Source organism: Bacillus rossius, chromosome 3, assembly GCF_032445375.1.
Source record: "Bacillus rossius redtenbacheri isolate Brsri chromosome 3, Brsri_v3, whole genome shotgun sequence".
Lineage (NCBI taxonomy): Eukaryota > Metazoa > Arthropoda > Insecta > Phasmatodea > Bacillidae > Bacillus > Bacillus rossius.
In genome coordinates this window covers 55,153,227-55,178,128 of record NC_086332.1, presented here as the reverse complement: position 1 = coordinate 55,178,128, position 24,902 = coordinate 55,153,227, and the positions used below count along the sequence as shown (strand labels likewise).

At 34.1% G+C, this 24,902-nt stretch overlaps 1 protein-coding gene and 1 long non-coding RNA gene across 5 annotated transcripts in view; both read right to left on the bottom strand.

Annotated features, from left to right (window-relative positions):
- The window catches only part of LOC134530710 (post-GPI attachment to proteins factor 6), a 205,890-nt gene that overhangs the window by 159,212 nt on the left and 21,776 nt on the right, over window positions 1-24,902 (bottom strand). The window lies entirely within an intron of this gene.
- Window positions 45-24,404, bottom strand: LOC134530709 (uncharacterized). Its single transcript, XR_010074859.1, has 3 exons — window positions 18,866-24,404; window positions 8,418-8,489; window positions 45-6,102 (listed from the first exon to the last, which is right to left on the bottom strand). It is a non-coding gene; the product is annotated as an uncharacterized LOC134530709 (long non-coding RNA).

Here is a 24,902-nt window from a genome sequence, read left to right as displayed (position 1 = left end):
ACGTGCCACAACCCCCCCCCCCCCCCTTTCCACCCTTCCTCCTTGTGAATCCCACAGATTTACGCCTCTGGATGTGAAAATAGGTCAATTAAACATTAGCTACGCTAAGGCCTAACAGGAGTTACTTCCCGCACTATTAACGCTCGTACGAACACTAGACGTTACCTAGTGTATGCGATCCCGTCTCCACTCCCCTTCTAAGGGTGGTATTTTCAAAATATCAACATTTGTTATTATAATTTAATTTAAGGTTCCAATTTTTGCTTGGAAATTTTAAAGAAGGTGATTGCATACTAAAATGTACTTAAAATATAATTGAAAACTGCACATAGAAATAATCAGAAATTCCCGGAATACCTCAGCCACTGAGTTTACCTATGTATCGTGATAAGTTAAAATTCAAACAAATATACCTCTGTGTTGTATTTTCTGTTGGTTAACAGTTCATGGGAAGGACTCTGGACAAATGAGGATCTTTCAACCAAGGAATTATCAAATCACAGACCACCAAGTTAAGACTTCTCGCCAAGTAAACAGGTGATGTTTCTCAGAGAGTGCAGAGGACTGTGGTTTCTATCCTGAAGGCCATTGGAAAAGTGAATTATTCAGGCCTTTACTAAGGTATTTGGACCACGGGAATTGCAATAACATCGGGTGATGAGGGGGTTTTCCCCGGAAACTAACTAGGGCTTCAGTAAACATGCCTGACACAGAATTCCACAAGCCGCTACGCACCTACTAAGCCAGTCAGCGTGTTGAAATTATCTGTACTACAGGCACGCACGCAACCTCACCCTTAGCTATCAAACCTCCAGAACACTAGCCCACGACACCAATTAATTAGGAAATATTACTGACTTCCCCGGCATATTATTTTAATCACTTTTAAGGATGTCTCTCGCTCGTTTGCGGTCCAAAGGACACGTCGTGGATACAGAAGCAACGATTCCCTATGTATACAAAAGAGAGTGCAGATATATATTTTTTTATTTTGTTACCATTCCAAGTATCAAAGCTCAAGGGCACACAAACACAGACATTTTATCCTGAGCACGGGAAATATATACTCCATACACTTTAAACATCACTAACATTGTACGTTTTGTTTGTAAATGGAACTAAAATAATCATGTAAAATTACAGGTATTTGTAAATGTGTACATTTACATGATAGCAATTGTACCGCTAAAAAAAATGTTCGCAATGACACTGGGTCGGTTTCTTGCCCGGGAATATATGCTTTGTTTTTTTCCCAGTACAACATTTATTTAAGTTATTTGTAAACCGTTTCATTAATAGCTTTTATAGTACAAACTGCGCACATAATTATAAGGGCAATAAAAAAATTAAGTGAAAATTTTTAAATATTCAATCATATTTTTTCATAGTTTAAAAATTAATGCTTGTACAAATGTTAAACAAAATTTAAATAATGTACCAATTTTCGTAAGCGCAACAAGAAATATTTAGTATTGTTTTCAAAAACGAATTTCAGTTGTGATAAAATAAGCATAAGACTGTGTTGTACAAATTTACAATATTTTCCTTTTAGTATTACGATTTATTTATTGGCAATTGTTTTTCAAAGGAATCTTTTGTAAAAGTATAAAGAAGATACAGTCTGGGAACCAACATCAACACTTTCAACCAATCATCTGTGCTCGCTAGCTCGTCTTGCTCACGTAACATGGTTCTTGGGTTCGATCTCAACACACCGGCATTAATCAAATTTATGAAAATTGAGTCGGTACTAAGTTCGGAGCCCGCTATAATCTTAGAGGTCGTACCGCATAACGGTGCGAAGTTAAACCAAACAAAAAAAAACTAACCTTATACCATCCAGTTGGACGTTTTTGGCTACAGCACCAAATAGAACGAAAAAAGCTACATATAAATACCACCCACAGCAAAAGTCTTTTTTTCAACAAAATGCCATCGTGACAGCAAAGTTAATGTAAATGTCGTAAGTAAGTGTACAACATGACAGAAAAAAGTCTTCATATTACGTATTGAGTTTCGTTACACTTAGCTAGGTACCAAACAGTTGCCCAAATTATAAGTGGGTGTGTCTTAAACCGTTACCAAACATGCAATAACACGTAATAATTACACTTTAGAGATAACTGCTACGAGAGACTCACGCTAAAAAAAAAAGGCTTCACATTACATAAACTTAAGTGAAGCGTCATTCCGAACACGGCAACCAAAAAAACATTACATAATCAAGCCTTTAATGAAAACTGGGGTCTTCAGACGTGTCCAAATATGGATAGGTCTTTATCTCACCCGTTATGATGTGAAAGTTGGAAAAGAAAAAAGGTTAAAAAAAACTTAATTTAACTGTTGGCGTTCGTCTGGTGGTAGTAAACGGTTTATAATGTCATATATTGGCTGTTTTATAGGAATTATACGAAATAAAGTTAAGCCATTACCCTCCCCCATACAAAAAAAAAAACACAATCAAGAGTGAACTTAAAACTCGAATAAGATAAGGTATAACTTCACCTTAATATTTACAACCTGGAAGGAACATTTTCAAAACATAGTACTAGCAGTGACTCTAGAGTGAAAACGTTCATACGTTACATTAAATAAAAGCTTAATGAAACAACGTAACATGTAACTGAGTAAACATTTACTTTAATAGGATAAACTGTTTCAACATTTCCGATACACATCTTAGATGTTATTTGAAACAACAGAAAGTCATTCTGATTTAAAACATTAGTATGGACATAAGCTATTGCTGGTTTTCACTGTATGTCATAGAGAAAACCTAAAAATGGACTAGGAAAAAATAATAAACTAACACACACAAAAGCAAGCCGATGTCAAATTCTGTCTATTATTAACATTAGAGTTCGGCTAATTTTGGCTTATATTCCTGTGTCTTGGTATAGTAATTTTTCTTGTAAATTTTTGGGATTTTTCTATGGCAAAGGCGTTATGTCCCTACAATTTTTTTTTATCACTCTTCCCCATTTGCAAGAATCATTAAAGTAATCCACTATCCTAAACTAAAACATTAATATTTTCAGTCTAGAAATGCCTAACTATTACACACAAAAATAAAATGACGATATTTTTATTTTTCATATTTTTATTTTTACATTCCTATACAAGTGGGTAGAAGCATCATTCAATTACTAGAGACCAGAATCATTCGGTGATTCATTTCTTGATAGACTAAAATTCAGACCACTTTACTTACCTCTGTGTTGTATTTATACTATTCGTTCACAGTTGATGGAAAGGAATCTGGAGCCAATGAACAGGTGAATTTCTCAGAGTGTGCATAGGACTGTGGAGGCTATTCTGAAAATTACTAAGCCGCAATTTTTCCAGGTCTCTATCCAAACTAAAATTTCAGTCTTACCTGGATAGTAGTGTACGTACTTCTTAAAAGACTGAAGCACATCAAACTTCAGTCAAAGAAGCAGTTGCTAAGTGACGGATGGGTTTATAATTTTTATTCTTATCAATTGCACATATAAAATTAAAAATACTTCAGTGTGAATGATAATATTGACGACGTACGTTTATATTTTGAAACAATGAGAGCTCACAACGTGATTACTTTCTTACTTTCGAATAAGTGCTTTGTAATGAAAAATAACCTTTATTATCTGGCAAAAACACAAACTTAAAAGAGTATGTACGTGAAAATCAAACTGGCTGAAGAAAACATACTTGGGTCCTAGTCGAAAGTCATAAATGTCTGCTCATATGGCATGATCATTTATGTGACAAAATATGGTCCTCTACACTGTTAAAAAATTTTACCGTAAATTTACGAAAAGTACCGGAAAAAAATTCTCCGGTGGTCTTCGTAAATTTACGGTTACTTCATTAGGGGAAAAAACTAAATCTCCGTAAATTTCACAACCAATGCCGTAAATATACTAGTACTTCGTAAAACTCAGTTACGGATTCTTCGTAAATTTCACGACCAATGCCGTAAATATACCAGTACTTCGTAAAACTCAGATACGGATTCTTCGTAAATTTCACGACCAATGCCGTAAATATACTAGTACATCGTAAAACCCAGATACGGATTCTTCGTAAATTTCACGACCAATGCCGTAAATATATTAGTACTTCGTAAAACTCAGATACGGATTCTTCGTAAATTTCACTACCAATGCCGTAGATATACTAGTACTTTGTAATTCTCAGATATGGATTCTTCGTAAATTTCACGACCAATGCCGTAAATATACCGGTACTTCGTAATACTAAAAAATGTATTCTTAGTAAATTTTACAATTAATACTGTAAATATACAAGTACATTGTGAAATTCAAATAAAGATTATTTGTAAATTTCAAAACCAATGCAGTAAATATACGATAACTTCGTAATATTCAAATACAGATTGTTCCTCAAATTTACAAAAGTTCTGTAAAAATTACTCAAACTCCGTAGCATAAAAATATTGTTTTACCATTATGTTTACAGCACTTGTAAAATTTACAAAGATAAAGTTATTTTCCATGGTGTAGTACATGTTAATTTATGAAATTCTCTGGGTAATTTGTAACCAGTATAATTACAGTAAAGTCATGCTATTTTAGAATGCAATTAAATACATAGCACTCTTAATTTTTGTGCTTATAATAACTATATAGCTTACTTTTGGAGCAAAAACATAACTCTAAGCCTCTACATGTTTTACTTAATGGCCATTTTACAATTCACACCAAATAAATTACTTTCTACCATTTTCTATTATAAACCCAATTTAGAGGTGGAATTTTAATCATGTACAGTGTATATTGAGGGTTTTGTGTGGAAAATCCAGTTACATAAAATCTCTTTATTTTGTCGAATGTATAAGAAGTCAGAAGGAGCCATTTAGAATATACTAAGCCCTGACTTCTTCCCAATTAAAAAATGGTATTCTTTATCTAAATATGATAAAATGTCATAGTTAAAAATATTATATTTACTCACATTCTTACATTAACTCCATTATTTGTTAGACTATAATCTAGAAGATACGAATCCTGTTTTAAATTTTATCAAAATCAGGTAAGTAGCAAAGACTTCATTACGTTATAAACTTTTAAACTCAAAAAATTACATAATTTAAAGATTAGTAGGATACTCAACCTTGCCTTATGCTTCATTTAGCCTAATTGTGAGGTATTTTTATGATACTTATCACCCCTCCCTGAGGGGTGGAATTTTTTATTAGTGAAAAATCATTACAAAGCAACACACTTTGAGGCATACAGTATTAAAAAGTACCAAAGTATGGGTTTTTTTGGATACTTTTAATGATAAGTTACTCTATAGCATTTGTGTTAATCCAGTATATGGGCTACCTATGTATCAAACTGTAACCAAATTGGTTAAGTGTAAAAAGCACAATTGAAAAGCATATGAACCTTAAAATTTTTAAGTTTATATATTTGTAGGAAGTAGGACCAGTGTTTATACTACAATGAAAAAGTATGTTAACTTGTGAAGTAATAAAAAGTATAGATACATTGTACTTAAATCATCTAGTTTTGAATAAATATCCATTTACTGTATTTATTATTATTTTAGTGCAAAAACACACCAATAGAGCTTATAATGATATGTAAATCCCGAAAATTTTTGCTAAAAATTCCCACAATAAGTTTTGCTTAGGAGACATAGTTTCTGTTACAAAATTGAAACATTAAACAACAAAAAAACATAATATTTAGCAGCACTGCTAGTTGATTAACGTACAGAATATGCCATTGTAAGACATAAGAACCATAATCGTAGCACATAGTTCCTTTGTTTATGTGCTGGTAAATTTTCAAAAATTAAAATAAATAAATGAGCTATACCTTTATAAATATTTATTTACAAAATGCATTGTTAATATAAGCCAACATTTTAAATAAATATAAATGTAAAATATTCATATTAGAATTGTTTAATCACAATAATTAAAAAAAAAAATAATCTTGAAACACCACACAAATCTGCATGTACAAATCATCCAACAGCTTTGACAATTCAACAATTTTAGTAATTGTATCTGTCACTTTCTTCAAAGTTCCAACTCTGGGGTTTCCTTGATGCTTTTTTTATACAGTAGGATTAATCTTCATAATGGACCTGAAAAATAATAAAAGCATAATTTATAACTATCAGTGGAAGGTTGTATAAACTGATAAAAATAAATATAAAATTATCCATCCAAATAAAATGTGGGTTGTACAGAAAAGTGTTTGTCAAATAAGACTTGCAATTAATGATACTGAAAGACAAAAAATGTGTTTTCATAGCTGACAGAGCAAGCACACACCTGTTTATTCACCACATTGGCACGCGATTAAAAGTGTCATATGTATTTATGTACAAGGCAGATTGTCATATAACGTACTATGATTATACATAAATAAAAACAAGTTTTTGTACAGGATGTGTCTGTATCTGACCAACAAATATTAGCTGCAGGTTCATCACGACAAAATAACCTTTGTACGACTTATGTTCTGACTTGCTTCAAGGCTTGTATATACGTCATTGTGGTTGGGGCTGAACAATATTTTTATTGTAAATAATAGTGAAAGTATTTAAGATGAAACACTGGGTATGAGTTAAACAACAACCATGAATTGTGTCACTGTTGTAAATATTTCCTGAAATAATTAGGGGTAGCAACAAATCACAAAAGTATGTGGAAAATAAAGCCCAATTTTTCAGTCACATTCAGACTCATCCTCTATATGTCAGATTTCTATCAAAAAACATATAATTTAGTCAAATAAGTTTTCTGACTGCACGTACCTATGTAAATATTACAAATAACAGCCCACTTCATAATTAGTTTTGCTAATTAATAAAGTAAGGCAAATAACACCTGTTAGAAAGTATGTTTCAGACTTAAATGCTCATGATTTCAATCAAAATCACATGCAATCTCGCATAATGCTCAAGCACTTTTTGATAATGTTACAAATACAAGAACATTTCTTTCTTTCAATTTTTTTTGGGGTACACTCATTTAGGTTGCCATTTATTTTATTATGATAAGAAAGCTTAAAATCAATTCATTGCTCGCAGGATGAGTTTGATGATACAAAAATATTCATACTATTTTAAGAGGTAGATAAATTCAAAATAGAAAAATATATATATGTTTCAACAAGCTTTTTTGAAGGAAATTAAGTATTCAAAATCTTGAAAATCAAAACTGTTAACAATTAGTGTTTTAGCAATGATTACGGACAAGATTACGTATATGGTAAATTTGGATGAAACCGGAAAGCATATCAATTCACCATGAAACATCAAAACATGAAATGTCATTAATCTCCAAATTTCATTTAGAAATCAATCAATTTGTTAGCAAAACTTTAGTAAATCACAAAAATGTAAATATATTCATTCAATTAATATCATTTTGTCAGCATAAAGCTTGTTGCAAAATATAGCATCAAAATACATCGCAAAAATTTAATTTTACCTTATTTGTGCTATCATCTCTTATTAGTAACTCATTTTTAAACTCCTGATGTTTGTACATTTCCAAGTCACACATTCCCTTGTAAATTTATTTTTATTCAGAATAGTTCTGTTTAAGGCATAAATATTAAATAATTATTTTAATGTAAAAGTGCATCCTATATTAGTCAAAATAGGATTAATAAATATTGAAGTATGTATTTATTATGTATTAATTGTTGTAAAACATACCACCTCTATGTATAAAATTAATTAACAATGACATCAAAGTCTCCTGTTTCATAATCTAAATCGTCTTTAAAAATAAAACCATAAAATATTGTATCTAGCAAAGATATATAATTCAAGGGATTAAATTCAATAAAAATTTATTGTAGTTTTAGGAAAAGTTGTTAAGAAATAATTAATGTCAGAAATGAGGGGAGTACAAAGAGGGAGAAGGGATCACCAATGGAAGATTCCAAGGGAGTGGAGACAAACTGAACGAGGAAGGCAGGTGTTTCTGGTGAGGACGGGGCGAGAGTGGAATGGTCTTGAGGGAGGGGTACTGGATGGGAGAGGAGGAAAGGACTTCAGAAGACTTCAGGAATTGGGAGAGTGAGATAGCGAGGGGAGTTCCTTGCCACCGGGTGAAAGCCCAACTGCAAGTGTAAAGAATAATAATAATGATGATGATAATAAAATGAAACGGTTTAATATGAATTCATTGAAATATCTGCAATACTTTCTACAATCAAATTGAAATTTAAAGAACTATAAATAATTTACACCTGGTTTTCCTAATGCTCAGTAACATCATTTCTTAAATTTTCAGTGATAATATTTCACATTAACACACAACTCCTGAATATAATACTAATCTGATTTTATAATCTAGGCTACCTTTGAATGAATTCCAATGCTTTTGCCACTGAAATAGGACATTAAATATTAAAAATGCAAATACTACAGACAGCACTTACTACGTCTGATGTTTCTAGGGACATTTTCTTGTCCACAAACAAGATAAACTTCCGAGAATTAGGGAGATGGCCCTGGAAAACAATAATACCATATAACTCATTAAAAGCCACAAAACTTATAAAAAACCCTGCAAGTTCACATTTTAAGCAAATAGTTAATGCATGTTTTCCACCAATCCTTGTAAATGTTTTAAAGGCACACAAGGAAAACAAGAACATAAATACTGTAAATATATTTAGGAGCAAAAATTCAAAAGGCTAGCAGTAACAATAAACTTGGCTCCGATGGGAAGCTACAACAATCAAGAAAGTCAAACTACTAGGTACCACTTCTGTCCCAACCCTCGCCACATAAGTACATTTTCTCAGTGATGACCAGTCACCATGGATTCCATCACAAATGAACATAATGACATCGCATACAGGAAAGTAAGTTTGATAACCGGAAGACAAAAGAACTATATTGAAATTCAGACACAATGAATCATTTAACATTCAGAAAAATAAAAAGTAAATTTATAATTAATTAATACCAGTAATGTGTAAAGTATTTTGTATCATAATATATTTACTGTCATATAACTGTTGAATCCCATTCCTAACTTTATGTACCTATATAAAATAGTGTGAACACAATAATGATAAATTAGTTGATAGACATGACTGATTTACCACCATACTTTAATCTACACCAATTTAGACAATTTGACCACAAGAAAAAAAAAGTTTATAAAAGAACCATATTCTGTAAGAATATGCTGTAAATTATATGTAAATATTTCAGTTTAACTGCTGACATAAATAACCAAAATTTATGAATAACTTGGATTTAAAATAAAAATGTAAGTTTGCTACAAAACAATTTTATGAATAAGCCTTTTCCCAAAATTAAATGGCTTGAAATGATTTTATGGTTTGTTAAATTTCCTTTTCGTATACACAGTGAATGCTATATGAGTTACACTAGGTATCCATGTGGTAGACGCCAACAAGCAACAGGCTGCAATATCTAAAATATTGTGCTTAGCATTTCTCACAACAAAAAAAAATTGTTAGGTATATCTCACCCTCAATTTTAAGTGGTAATACTAATAGAACAAAAACCAATCACTTGTAAAAAAAAACATTGCAGTTTGCCTCTAACTGTAGCAGTGGGCTCAGAATTCCTATAGAACTGTGTAAGCATACTGCACATATACTTGTTAGATGCTGCATCATTATTTTGAGTACCTATGTCAGGTATTGTTACGTTAGGTTAAATTAGGTTAGTTGGATGGATTAAGTTCGTCAAGGTATCATGAACTGATATATCAAATATTTTTTTTTACATAAGGGGTCGTCCATTAATCACGTGATGTTTTTCTTAGCAAATTTTTAACCCCCCCCCCCTAGTGATTTGTGGTGAGGTTTTAGACTACCCCACCCCCCCCCCCAAAAAAAAAAAAAAAAAATCACGTGTATTTTTTCGGTACAAAATATTTTTAAAATTTTCAGAATATTATCTTTAAATATAGGTATAATCTAATTTAATTCTGGAAAATTAAGCACAGCATGTATATTCGGCACCAAAATCACAGTCTTACTGGCGACTGGCAAGCCGAGCCAAGCGGGGATATTGTTGCCTGGCTACGGCGAGTCAAGGTCACGCGTCGCTTTTCGGTTTAGTAGAAATCACGTGAAAAAAATAATACACGTGATATCTCTCTACACCCCTCCTCCCCCCTTGTGATATTTCGTGATTTTTCCGAAACCCCCCCCCCCCCCTCCTTTCGAGCCTCACATGATTAATGGACGATCCCTAACCCAGTCAACATTGGGTTGACCTAGGTGTACATGGGTAAACGCAGAATTAAAAAATTCTTAGTGCTTAGTTTTTATGTAACTTTGCAAGCCATCTTACTTCAGCCAGTCTTAAAATTTTTAGCAATGTCAAAACCCCCAAAAGCTGACTATTTATTATCTAAATCTGTGCAGGAGACTTGGAATAAGATGAAAAGTAAACCTAGTTTAATATTTTACTGAGAATTAGTAGCAATAAGTATAAACTAAGCACACATTCCTGAGAAATAAGCATTTCGCCTCATGTCCCAAAATATACTAAAACCGAACACAAGCTGTACTATTGAAACAAAATAGAAATAATAGAATACAAAAAGAATGCACGCAAAGGAACAAGTTATATGATGAATTGCAATAAAACATAACACGTGGAGCCATTACATCATTTGATTTAATAATACAAGTCAATTACTTAAATAAAATAATATTTTAAAAACCCTTTACCAATAACATTGAAATTTAATTCCTTAATTTTTATACAATGTAGGTCAGAGATTTTGTGAGTAGTTGGTAATAAATAATGTACTAATTTGATTATAAAAATTATTTACCTAATTTGATTGATCATGCTTTTATCATCAAATTGTTAAATTACTGATCCTGGTACATACTACGATCAATGGTTACCCCCATTTTTAAAATTTGTTCCACACAATATACCTATATTATTATTTTGAATAAACAAATACAACTTCCATAATATAATTAATTAGCTGCAGTATCTAGGTATCCATGAGTTACATGAAAATGGATAGCGCTATATGACAAGTGTGGTGGACACTGAGAAATGACATACAATTACTGTTTGTATGTCTATTATCTATGATTTTCTGTTATAAAAATGAATTCACCCATGGTGATGGTTGAAAAGTCTAGAAGTTTATGTGCTACAGCGCTGTCTGGTGAAGAGTTACTAAAATGAATAGCATAAAAAACACTCTCCATGAAAAAACACTGATATGCCAACTTTCATGATGATCGGTCAAATGGTGTGTCTCATATGTACCAACATATATTTTTAACTACATATATCAAGTTTAGTGTAACTAGTAGTTAAGAACATGTTATTCTTATAAATTTAATACTTCACCATCTTCATAAAGTAACAGCTAATAAAAATTAAACCAATTTTGAAATTGTAATATTGAAACAAAAATTATAAAAAATGTTGTCTAGGTGTACAGTAACTGTGCAAATTTCGCTATGGGTATTTCAAGTAAAATATGGCCACAAAATTCTGCTTTCTTAACACTATAATTTTTTTTAAAATATCACCATGAAATCTTGATACAATTTGGGACATGCCCCATTGCTGTACATAAGAAACCTTAAATTTGTACAAAAACCTTCATTTACAATAAAAGCTAAACATGCAAACACAGAAAACAAGCTAAAATCAGCCAATATAAAAAAAAAAGCACAGAATTCTACTGTATATTTGTGCTGTTGATATTTCTTGGCACTACCTGCTTTTATTTTGTTTTCTGTGTGTTTGCACATTCAAATTTTTTTGTATTTTAATTTTTCTCGGTTATTTTCAGGTTTATTAAGACATACAGTCATACAGCTATGGTTTATGTCCAAAAAAAATCTTTAGTCAATCTTACCCAATGCAGTAACCATTCAAAGACTGAATCATGAAATCTTGTCTTCAGCCATGAGGTATATATTAATACATGAATAAGTGGTGAGTTGTGTATGTATGTAGGCTACACACACAAAAAAAACCTACAAATGAAAAGATAAATTGAAATTTTGGCATTACTTTATAAAAAAATGTAATTTACCTCCACAACCATTCTGATCCCTAAACATCATCTACTCAAAGTAACTTTAACTATAATAGGCCTAAATAACACTATAATTGACCATACCAACCAAGTTTAATTATATATAATATCACTGATTTACCTATCCCATTATTTGTTTATTTATTTTATAATTATAAACAAATATTTTTTCTCTTCTTCTTACATTTTGTTGTATTTTTATTTCTTTTTTTTTACTTATATTCATTCGAGCCCTTCCCATTTACTTTATTTTATAATAAATTTGCATCTGAACAACACTGCCCATGTTATTAAAAAAATTGCCAGTTTCACCCATTGTAGCCATAACTTAACATCCCCCACCCATGATCCAGTTCTACCAACATAAAATACCTACCCCTGGCTTAGAATAACTTTCCACTGATAGCCTTACTTTAAACTAAATTAACTTTACTGATTACCTGCCGCTTTGTTAATTTCTGCCAACTAAAGAGGCCTGAACAACTTACATTTTTTTTTGTTTTCCTATATTTTGTTTTCCCAATTATGTTGAATTTGCTTCTTGTTTCTGCTAAATTCTAATGTTTTTTCCTTCCCTGCTGCCTCCCACTTATTATAATCTTCATAACCATAACAACCAAGTTAAATAATATACAACAACCTGATTTGTTCATCCCATAACTTTTTAATTTATTTTAGTTTTCAACCTTATCATTGCTTTTTTTTACAAGCAGACTTTTTTCACATACTTTATTTTATAGTAAATTTAATCCTTAACAACCCTGTCAATGTTATTAGAAAACATTGCCAGTTTCACCCGTCGTAGCCATTACTTTACCTCTCCCCCACCCATGATTCAGTTCCACGTACATAAATATATATGATAAATGCTGTTCTGCTAAAGTCTGCCAACTAAACAGTCTGACCAATCAGCATTATTATTATTTATCTAAATTTGCTTTACTTTTGTTTTCACTCTTGTGCTTCCCTAATGTTTTGTTTCTGTTAAATTCTAAAGTTTTTACACCCCATGCTACCTTCTGCTCATAAAAACTAGACAATAACTACATGACCACAAAATTTTAATCCAACCACACTCCACCCAGTTAAAATAAAACCTACACAATTCCAACCAAACTTGTGTTTCCCCCCCCCCCCCCCCCCACATCTTTTTTAAAAAAAAATAATATTGCAATCAACTTCACCTTTTTCATTGTTTTATTTTCTTTATTATTAAGTAGCTTGCCCCACCATCTGAGGTAAAGTCTTGTGGGTGTTAGACACTTTGTGTACCATCAATTAGTTTTACAATGTTTAGCTGTTCATATTTTTAACCATCAGCTATTGGCCAAATTTTCTATCTGTACTTGAAATATCTTAAGCTTTGAGGGTATTAGACACCATTCTTTAAGCATCATGCAAGCTCTTCAAGCAAACCAATACTTTTCTTTTTTCAAAGTTTTTATTTGCTCAGTTTTTGTTTGTTTTTCCTTTTGCAGGTCTGAATTTTTTTAAGTTTGTGAGGGTTAGACCTTATGTATATTGGCAAGTGTTATATGTACTAGTATTTATTTTTCTTTCCAAAGTATAACATGAGATACTTAAGGCATGCTTAGATTTTCAAAAAGATTAGGCCAGTGCCAATGTCTGCTCTCAACTTTTAACTCCAATTTCTCCATTGCAATAACTGAATGCTTGCACACAAGATTTTTCCTTGCTTTGGCATGTTTACTCTGCCAAATTAACATCTAGCATCACTTGGTTTGTGTACAGGACTGACCTGAGGTGTCTGGGTGGTAGGGTCTGCCATGAGCAGACTTTTAGTGCCCTCAAAGGCTGCCACCTTTTTTATCTTAATTTTATCTAGTGTTTTCTTTTTGAAATAATGCCTGGCCAAAATGGCAAATTGAACATAATAATTAACTTCACTCCCCTAATTATTTAAAAACCTAATGAGGAGTGGGAAAGACACCCCTACCCAGTTCAGCCCTGCATACAACAGGGCTTGTGCATTAACTGTAGGCAAGCATTCAGAAAGATTTAACAGTCAGGTTAACTAATAGGCTCCCGCCCCTGTCGTACCACTTCCTGGAGTTGGCTGGGGAGAAGGGGGGTCGCGGCGTACATGACTGTACCTCGGCTGGAGCTTGTAGGAACTTCAATACAGCCTGGTGTCCAAGCTTGGTTGGTCTCTCCGAGGCTGGTCAAATGTGCTCACCCTCAGATGGCGGGGCAAGCTACTTAATAATAAAGAAAATAAAACAATGAAAAAGGTGAAGTTGATTGCAATTATTATTATTTTTAAGATGTGTGGGGGGAGGGGGGGGGGGGCGCACGACAAAGGTTTGGTTGGAATTGTGTAGGTTTTATTTTAACTTGGTGGAGTGTGGTTGGATAAAAATTTTGATGTTTATGTAGTTATTGTCTAGTTTTTATGAGCAGAAGGTAGCATGGGGTGTAAAAACTTTAGAATTTAACAGAAACAAAATATAAGAGCAGCACAAGAGTTAAAACAAAAGTAAAGCAAATTGAGGTAAATAATAATATTAATGCTGATTGGTCAGACTGTTTAGTTGGCAGACTTTAGCAGAACAGCATTTATCATATATATTTATGTACGTGGAACTGAATCATGGGTGGGGGAGAGGTAAAGTAATGGCTATGACGGATGAAACTGGCAATTTTTTCTAATAACATTGGCAGGGTTGTTAAAGATTAAATTTACTATAAAATAAAGTATGTGAAAAAAGTCTGCTTGTAAAAAAAAGCAATGATAAGGTTGAAAACAATTAAAAATAAATTAAAAAGTTATAAGATGTATATTATTTAACTCGGTTGTTATGGTTATGAAGATTATAATAAGTGGGAGCAGCAGGGAAGGCAAAAACAGAATTTAGCAGAAACAAGAAGCAAATTCAACATAATTGGGAAAATAAAATATTGGGAAAAAAAAAAGAAAAAAAAAAGTAGGTTGTTCAGGCCTCTTTAGTTGGCAGAAATTAATAAAGCGGCAAGTAATCAGTAAAGTTAATTTAGTTTAAAGTAAGGCTATCAGTGGAAAGTTATTCTAAGCCAGGGGGTAGGTATTTTATGTTGGTAGAACTGGATCATGGGTGGGGGATGTAAAGTTATGGCTACAATGGGTGAAACTGGCAATTTTTTTAATAACATGGGCAGTGTTGTTTAGATGCAAATTTATTATAAAATAAAGTAAATGGGAAGGGCTTGAATAAATATAAGTAATACAAAAGAAATAAAAATACAACAAAATGTAAAAAGAAGAGAAAAAAATTTTTTTTTATAATTATAAAATAAATAAACATATAATGGGATAGGTAAATCAGTGTTATTATATATAATTAAACTTGGTTGTTATGCCAAGTATAGTGTTATGTATTATAGTTACATAAAGTTACTTTGAGTAGATGATGTTTAGGGATCAGAATGGTTGTGGAGGTAAGTTACATTTTTATAAAGTAATGCCAAAATTTCAATGTATCTTTTCATTTGTAGTTTTTTTTTGTGAGTAGCCTACATACATACACAACTCACCACTAATTAATGTATTAATATATACCTCATATATGCAGTGGCGTAGCCAGGATTTGTGTATGGGGGGTGTTAAGAAGTATGGCCCCCTCCCCCCCTGTATTAAAGCGGGGGGTCCGGGGGTCCTCCCCCGGGAAAATTTGGATTTGAAGGTGTAAAATAGTACTATTTTAGCAGTTTTCGGTACTTAAATTTAAATATTGTAATGGTAATTTTTTTTATTAATTTTAATATGACATTTGTTTGAGTGATGAATAAGAAATTAATTAAATATTTGGTGCTAAGGGGGGGGGGGGGGTTTGAACCCCTAACCCCCCCCCCCCCCCCGGCTACGCCCCTGCATACATGAAGACAAGATTTCATGGTTCAGTCTTTGAATGGTTACTGCATTGGGTAAGATTGATTAAAAAAATTGTTTTATGGACATAAACCATAGCTGTATGACTGTATGTCTTAAGAAACCTGAAAATATTTGAGAAAAATTAAAATAAATGCATGTGCAAACACACAGAAAACAAAATAAAAGCAGGTAGTACCAATAATTAAAACTTCAACAGCATAAAAAATACAGTAGAATTCTGTTTTTTTTTTTACATTGGCTCATTTTAGCTTGTTTTCTGTGTTTGCATGTTCATCTTTTTTTGTAAATGAATGTTTTTGTCCAAATTTAAGGTTTCTTATGACCAGCAATGGGGCACGTCCCAAATTGTATCAAGATTTCATGGTGATATTTTAAGAAGAATTTTGGTGTTATGAAAGCAGAATTTTGTATTGTGTGGTCTTATTTTACTTGAAATACCCACAGCGAAATTTACACAGTTACTATACACCTAGACCACATTTTTTATAATGCTTGTTTCAATATTACAATTTCAAAATTGGTTTAATTGTTATTAGCTGTTACTTTATGAAGATGGTGAAGTATTAAATTTATAAGAATAACATGTTCTTAACTACTAGTTAATAATAATAGCTTTGTTAGGAATGCAGTTCTGAGGCACTTAAAGTAGCAGGTTGAGAGCAGCTATGACTGGGTTATCTTCGGAACAGGCAGCCTGCCTATAAAAATTATTATTATGTACCTATCTAAGTAAAGTTAGGAAGGGGCTACTTCCCAGGTTCACCGAATTATAGTTTAAGTGCATAGGTTAAGTTTGAATTTATTTAAGGACCGCAGGGAGCTAGGCTCCCTGAAAACATAGTCTATCCAAGTTTTTTGTATTAATTTGATGTACAGGCAGACTGGATCTGACTTCTCACTTAAATTCACTTAGCTGTATTAAGTTAGTGACTTGTGGGGACTAGGTCCCCTTTAAACTTAGTTTTAACCTCCCACATTTTGAGGTAGGGAACCGGCCCCAGGGGCACGGTGAGATTAATTTGACCTTCAGTCTACCCCTAATTTTAATATTCTTCGGGTGTTTGGCACCCCTGTCCTATTTGGTTGTGGTTTTAATATTGTAAAGGTTTTTCCAGTAAAAGTAAGGTTTTTCTGGAGGAAGTAAAGTGTTTTTGAGAGGACTAGATGCACAGATGCTCAGTGTACAGGTCTTGGAATCAAAATCAAAAGTGAAAGGTTTCTTATGTAATCAGCCATACTTTAAATCTGTAAAATTGTCAATATTAACATTATCATAAAATAGCTTCCTTTTTATCCCCTGATTTCTGAAAACTTGTTAAATTTTAAGACCTTTGAAGTCGAGGGAAATGGCTAGTTCTGATATATTACCATGAAACAAATATTGATTGAGATATTTAAATTGCTGTACATTAATTCTTACAACAAGGTAATTATGGAGAGTAGTGAATTTTGGGAAACCAGGCAAAAATTAACTTAGATGAAAAGTTGGTTATAATCATTCGGTTACATTTATAATGTAGCTGACCTAAAAGAAAAAAATCTATTAAAGAGAATTATTAACATTTTCCTCTTACAATCAGATCTCAGCAGGGTTACCAGAAAGAAGGTGCAGAAAAACACAGTTAATTATTTTTAATGTTTTTCACAAACTAATGTGACCCCTATTCACACCAATTTGCAGCCATTTTTATTGTAGATTACATAACCTATTCCTCACCCTCGTAGAAATTGTTTCGAAAACACGAGATAATTTAAAAAAAAAACAGTTCTAAAACTTTTGTTTTCAGGAATTAAAGCATCTCTCCTTCAGAATTATGGAACGATGAACATTTTTCTTATGAGTGAATGATGAACTTTTTTCCTTATGAATGCACTATACCAATTACAACAGCATTTTTTAAATTGCAATTTTTAATAATGCTAAACATAATGAGAGGAATACAAAAGTAGAAATCTCAAAATTATAGTTTTATACTTTCTGAAGAGCACCTGCTTTAGCACATTGCCAACCGAGTACAGCGGGTGGCCAGGAAACAATAAACATTATTTTAACCCCATTGGTCAATTTTGTTTGGGTAAATTAGTACGAAACAAAAGCTTTTAAGTGCATGCATAAAAAAAATTCATAGTCCCAAAATAAAATCCATTAGTACATAAAAATTACATTAATAAATCTAGAAACAAATTTTGTTCATCAGAAAGTACGTTGTTAATGTTCATTACATACTATGTTTTGAATATGTGTAGGCATAATAAATTAAAGCAAAGAATACATGCTTAGATAATACCTTTGAATATATATATTCAAAGATAATACTGAAGGATACTTTCCTAAGATAAAAAACTTTCAAATGGCTATTTTTTTTACTTCCTGACTTATTTTCAAATAATTTTCTAAGCTGACATTTGATACTTCAAGTTGTTCAATTTTAATGGTAAAAGTTCCGTATCGCGTATCTAAGTTGAGCCCTTGATCTTGATGGCATTAAACTGTACATTTTGACCCTGTGGTACACAATGCTTACTGTTTCAATTAAGTACATCATTAGATCCTGAACTTCAGGTAGAACAATAAATAAAGATTGTAAGTTGAATAAAAGTTGCATTTTTGGTTAAAGAGCATAGAATAAAAGTATTTTCGGAATTTTTAATTTTTTTTAACAAATATCGCCCAACTATGAAAATTAAAAAATTCGATATCTCCTTAAGTATTTATAATTTATATCCACCGGGTTTAATGAAAAGAGGAAGTGAAAGAGCATAATATGCATAATAATAAAAGTATTTTCGGATTTTTAACATTTTTTTTCTAAACTACATATTTACCGAAACTTGCGTGTCTTAACCTGGTTATATTATTGGTGGGATAAAAAACTTATATATATAATATAATTTATTTAAATAAAAACAGATACTCTAATTGAACTTACCTTGCGCATGGACTCACAAAATTCTTCCGATTGTATAAAACTTCGAAAAATTGCTTGCTTTCTTCTTCCACACATGGCTGACCACGGTCAACTTCCAGACTAAGCTATTTTTTCATTACATGTAGCAGGTATTTTATCAATCTTAAAAGCAGTAAACTTAATTTCAACAATAATTAATATAAAATCACTAGGAATATCTCTTGAACAATTCCATATATATGCGAATTAAGAAACAGCAACAAAACACGGTAACACGGAATGCATGGGGAAAAAAACAAATGATAGTTCACGAAGTAGGCCGAAGTACGCCGAAGTAAATTACGCGCATGCGTAGAGGGTACTAAACGGTGAATGAGAGAGGGGGGCGATAGCACAGCTATCTCTCTCTCTCTAATACCACCGTAATTTTACGGAGATTCCGTTTTACAGAAATACGAAGAGCGTTCAGTTTATTTACGGGTGTTTCTTCGTTGGAATGTCCGTAAATTTACTGTAATTTCTAACAGTGTACTATATGGCTTTACAGTTGTCTTTCAAGCTGAGTTTGATAACAAACAAGAAAGCAGTAAAGATAAAATTATTATTTACCGCCAAGAGCGCAAGGCAATGCGACAAAAATCCTAAGGCAAGTTCCCTTTTCTCAAATCTTAGGAATTAAAAGGTGCAGTATCAGTTTTAAAAAATATACAAAAAATTCAAAGGCGATAGAATTTATGGTTCAAGAAGAATACATCTAGAATCATCAGATCTATCAAGACCTACCAGCCTGCTCATCTACTCCCTCGGTTCCTTATACCGCGAGGGCATACCCGAAAAGGAGGTGGATGGATATTTTACATGTCCAAATTCGGAGAACCAAATATTGGGCATGGGTTCCGAGAACCGGAAAATAGATAATCCATTTCCAATCGCAATATAGTTCTGCCAACTGAACAGCTACGTCGAGAGGTTGAGGAGATCCATTCCAACTTCAAAGCAACCGAACCAACTTCCATTTCACCGTATACACCAGGTTACCGATGGTGCTTGCCCCCCCCCCGGGGTTCCCTACAGTACCATCACGGGCCCACACCTATCACATCCCTGGGACCCCTCGGTCACCCAGTTGCTCGTGATCCTCCGAGGACATCTACCTCTACTAGTAATGCAGGCTAGTACCCGAGCATTAAGTATCTCACCACTTCCACTCGCCAATGGAGCAGGAACTCGTCTGAGTGTGCTCCAAGCTTAGGAACTACCATTATCACCACGAGTCCATCACCAATACTTATTCAGGGCCATTACAGGAAACCTCAGCAGATAACTTTCACAGTAAGGGATCAGTCCTTTGGCACCCTTCATAATTAGGTAGAGTGCTGTCCCAAGCAGTTAACAGCGCGAGACCGCCCCGACATGACCAAGGAAATCTTCGGATTGCATACCTTAGATTGTCTCTCAACTGAATGTTACAGCCTTGCCAGAGCCCGATTTGCCCAATGACCATGGACGTCCTCGATTGCTTACCTCAGATTATCCCCCACCCGTAGGTTACAACCTATCCAGGGCCTGGGTTGGCCAGACCAGGACGACCCCACCCCTAGCAACAGCCCTTCGCTATTCCATACGCATCCCGGGTTCTTCACAGTGAGCCCGATGCCTTTGAGACACCACCTAGGGTTTGGTTGTCCAAAACCCCCCGATAGGTTTTCGAATCGTCCTTGGGCGTAGTCGCCCGTCCACATCCTACTAACCTACCAGAAAACTCGTTCCGACACACTGAGGAAGTCAGAGGAATAAGCACCCCGGCATTGTCCACATCAGTTATATCAACGCTGGCGCCACGAGAAGGCTATGGGTTGTCGTAAGCGGGAGAGGCTATATCGCCGCCTGAGTATTTGAGTGTTCTATGTACACTTTTTAGGTTTTTTATGCTATGGACACGAAATTAATATTAGTATTCATTTGTACTATATCCACACACGTCTACGAACACAAAAATGTTTGTTCTTGATTTAAGGCCAATATTATTTTGTTCTATGTCATGATATTCATAGTTATTTGAACTTTCAAATGCTTATATCTCAGTTCCGACTTCAATGGACTTAGAACACTCCAATTCTCAGGTGACGATATATTGAAATCGCACGCCCGTTATGGAATCCTGGCGAATCACTCGGTTACTAGAGCCGGCTACAGCTCCGACACGTCACATATAGGAAGTGTTCTAATTTTAGTAAAATGCTTGAATTTCTAGTGAACATCCCCCTCACCACCCTTCACCTAGGGTAGGTATAATAGTAGTAATGGTGATTTATAACTCTATAAATAGTTATAATAAGAATAACTGTGTAAATTATTATTAAGCTTATTAAACAATACAATGCATACACAGTAATGTTCTCACACTTATAAAACGAGGATCAGCTGCACGTGTAAAATACATCATTTACTTAATACAGACGGGGGAAAAAACAATGATTTGTAATTTTCTTTAAGTGGTTAAAATGACGGAGGTTTTCTTAATTCCCAAACAGCTGTAATTTTAAAGTAAAACGGAGTTGGTCTCAACTCAAGTCTACAGTGAAAGTTTTACGAAAATGATAACACGTCGGATTCACAACAATCAAAGAACGATATGTAAACGGAATGAAACGGATAACAAAGACAGCGAAACAAAAACGAAAATGGTTGCCATGAACCATAGAACGCTACTGTGACGTCAAACATGAGATGTGGCGCCAACCAAATTATAATGTATTTATAGTTTCCTTTACTGGTTTAGCTGTGTGATGCGTCGAGTGTTTGTAAACATTCATTGTTAATTTACGTCAGATAATTGCGTATGCATAAGTAATGAATGCAGCTCAACACATAATTGAAATTCCGTTCATAATTTTTTTATTTGCTTCATTGTATGGCTTACGTTACAGTTTAATGCAATCATTATAAATGTGAGCGGGGGAATTTTTCTGATGCACCGCCAGCTGCCATTATATTTAAATGCACTGGAGGATGAAAACACAAGCTTTATATGCTTTAGCTGTAAATGTGTACAGTATCTACCTAGTATTTAGCTTTCGTTCCAAAAAAATAACCAATATGCTGGTTTCTGAGAAAGCATAACTTGTTGGAAAATTTTAGTGTTTCGCATACTTCGGCCCATTACGTCTCCACCCGCGTCAGAAGCGACTTACTAGACTGTAGGTCAGTAAATTATCCCGCGAGGTCGTGTGACGTAACGAAAACGTACTCGGGATACGAGAATGTTATAGTTTCCGGGTCTGTAGTAGAAGGTTCTCTTTGTTGGTCTCAGCAATTGTATATGGTCGCCGAGCGAGCGACCAGACACTCAGTACAATGGAAGTCACCAAGAGACGTACACCGAAGATCGACGCCACAAAAAGCCAGCCATGACGAGTCCGACGCCGCCATAGAAAAGGGCGACACGGCGCTGGTGAGCATGGCTGTCAACATGCGATGTCGGCCGTGGGTCAGGGGTTCGAGTCCTCCACAAACGAGTAGCAAGCAAGCAACTCCCTGGGCGAGTCGATGACCGAAAGCGAGTAACGCCCAGCTTCCTTCAGGAAAGGCCGGTCCACACCAACGACGAGAGTAACGGGTTCGAGTCGGCCAGCGACGTGCAGCCACTCGCTCGCCAGAGTCGACGGCTGCAAGACGAGTGAACCGAAACGCCATAAATGAGGTGAGGGTCCGGGTTTGAGTCCTCCTCCAGCGAGTGACTACTCGCTGGGCGAGTAAAGGTACCCCAGCCTGCTGTGGTGACACGACTCCAAAGAGAATCACCACGAAAACGGGAAGGGGGGGAGGGTGTTTTGCTGATTTGAATCCAGTAGTAACAACGGCTGCTCACTATAGCTGGGTCAAGTACCATCTGGCCGCAACCGGGAAGCAGACGAGGCCATTGCAGAATCGTCCCGACGACCGACCAGGCGGCACTGCTCCCTGAGCTCCGGTCCGTAGAGGCGGGCGAGCGACGGGCGAGTCAACGAGGCGCTGTGTGCGTCCCTGGGAGGCCGACACAACCCGGCGCGAGACCAGGCGAGTAGCTGCGTCGGTAACAGCGCATCGTCACTCGGCGGTGGTTGCAGAACTCCTTCATTCCCCTTGGATTACGTAAGTAAAATTTAAATTAACTGGAGACTGTTTCTAAACGTATTTAGTGCAACTTTAGTTTTTAATGAACTATTTAATATTATAATCATTGGCTCGTGGTGCTCAGTAAATATGACGATTACCATATTTTAACGTAAAAATTGTTTTTTCTTTCAAAAAGTATTGTAACAGCATGTAAACAGAGTTTAGTATGTTTGTTGTGAATCGGGAATATTTATTGAACAAGAAGGCTAATCTTAACCACAGCCTTGTTTTACAAACATGGCGGAATCTAATCTAGGAGCATAAGAAGATAGTGAAAAAACACTTGAATATTATCCTTAGCTTTGTGAATGTTTAATAATTATTGTGATAAATTTATGAATACGACCTTTGTGCCTCGGTTATCCCCCCTAACCTAGGCTTATCCTTTGAACTCCGTGGTTGTCAACACAGAACATTTATCCACAAAAATCTACAGCGTCACCAAATGCAAACATAAGTGTCCTACGGGTAAGAAAAATCACTCGCAGTGCAGTCGAAAGATCTTCAAAATGCAAGCTGCATCAAAACCAAGCACGCACAATTTTGGCAGTTCTACTGCAGCTATGTAAAATGTACATTTTTTTAACATCTTCAGAAGCAACATTCATCTAAACGTTTCTCCATTTCCTAGAAAAAAATTGTTTGTCTGTAAAGTCAGTTTACGGACGATAGTTAAACGTGACAACGTCATAACAAAACATTGATGAAATGATTGATCCAGAAGAAAAGGAAATATATTCGGCCTGTGACTGAGCCGTAATAGGTTTTTGCAACCAAACCATTTAGACATTAAAAATATTATATTCTTTGAGGAAGAAATTTTTTTTTAATTTTTCTATCTTTTGTATGATAAAATCTACCTCTGCATACTTTTATGAATAAAATTGAATCAATTTTATTGAATTATCACTATTTTGTATGGATATAAAGGAGTGAAATTAAATGTACAATTTAATTAATAAATTTACTTTTATTTGAATTTATTAATTCAAATATATTTAGTACTTTTGAAATGTTGCGTGCGCTGTATTTATTTTTACAAGTACAAAAAAAATTCGCAACTGCCGAGATTCGAACCGATAACATTTGGATTGAAAGGTCATCCACGCTAACCAAACGACCACGCGACCATATTGAAAATAAATGTTTCAGATGGTATAAATTAATAATTTTCCACGCACGATATTTAATTGAATTTCTTTTAACTAGAAATTCTCTGTTGGACTCGAAATATTTACACGCTGCGTGCAGCCAGCGTTCATCGATTTATTAGACGTTGTCACGTCAAAATGTTGTGTTGAAAATTTTGCTTGATGGTTTTGGAAGAAATACATTTTTTTAAGTGCTCGTGTAACAATATTTATTTCCAGAAAACCAAATATTACGTCAACTGCTATAGAAAAATAGTTTTAAATTGTAGCAGATCAAATAAATTGTTGATTTTTAGTATTCATGAGCAAAACTACAAATCCAAGCCAAAAGTACTCATAAATTGTTCATATGTATTAAGTTTAATAAGAGTTTGTTAATGCATGCAAATTGAAATTTGCTACAGTTCTTTCAAATTCTATACAATCAACGTGTACAAGCACTAAAGAACGATTTAAAAATTATTTGAAGCAACCGCGACTTAAATTCTAAAAGATAGGATAGAAGTGAAGGAAAAATGGCTAGAAATTAAAAGAAGGGCCCACATCGTTCATTTAAGGAGTTTTAAATAAAAATAATAAAAAATAAAGGAAATATTGAATAAAAACACTTGAATCAAGTATAGAAGTACAGCGAACCACGTAAACTCTAAGTAGCTGATAAAGCAGATTTCAGGTGTGTGAAAAATATACTTTCCCTGCTCGGGCATGGGAAAAAGAGCCCAGAAGCGAACGATAATTCTCGCCAAATG